Raw genomic sequence first — 855 nt, 5'->3', positions numbered from 1 at the left:
CTGGGAACTTCTCATGTCATAGATACCCAGCATATAAACCAAGGTAACAGATGTATCTATGTTCTCAGCAGCCAATATAAGACCTCTCAGGGACAGCCCTGCAGCCCAGACATTACTTACAGTCACCAAAGTACTCATTTTGCTTCTCCAAACACACTATGCAATGTTGTCAAAGGAACCATGGAGTAGGACTCCTACCTGCCCTATAAACTCCAGGCAGTGCTTAAATAGAAGGACATAATGAAATCATTAAAAACTTCCTATTTAGGCTACAAAATTGCAAGTGGTTGCCCTGCTGGGTTTCTTATTGCCACAGGCATTGTTCAGGAAAAAATGCTGTCTTCATCAGAGTTACACAATTTCCTTAATTATCTTGTCTGGTCAACAAGAGCACCACCCTTAGAGTTCACATGTGGACATCCACATGGCCCCTGAACTGCCCAGAGTTGGTGAATGGCCTGCATCCTGAAATCACCTGTTGCTTGTGGATCAGTAAGGAGCTCCAATATCCAAGACTACACTGCCAGAAGACCCGGATATCCTTTTCTACCTTTTGCTAAAGAACTGGGAGAATAGGTTTTCATGAGCTTCCAAAACATCACTCGTTGTTGTGGTCATCCTAATCCTCTCTCATTTTTAAATATTCCTTGTGATGTCTCAAAAGTCCTCTTTGTCAGCCCCTCAAGGTACCAGTCATTATCACAGCAGATATTTCAATCACCAAGTATCGATTCTAACATTTCTTGTGCTGTCAGAGTAACTCTACTCACCCAGTGCTTGGTCTAATAGCTTTCACCTCCTTGCCAGATACAAAATTGCTCAAACTAGTCATGCACCTTCTGCTACAGAAATAAG

This window comes from Octodon degus, unplaced genomic scaffold (assembly GCF_000260255.1).
Source record: "Octodon degus isolate 3935 unplaced genomic scaffold, OctDeg1.0 scaffold00088, whole genome shotgun sequence".
NCBI classification, from domain to species: Eukaryota; Metazoa; Chordata; class Mammalia; order Rodentia; family Octodontidae; genus Octodon; species Octodon degus.
The sequence above is the reverse complement of the archived record's forward strand: the minus strand, read 5'-3'. Positions refer to the sequence as shown.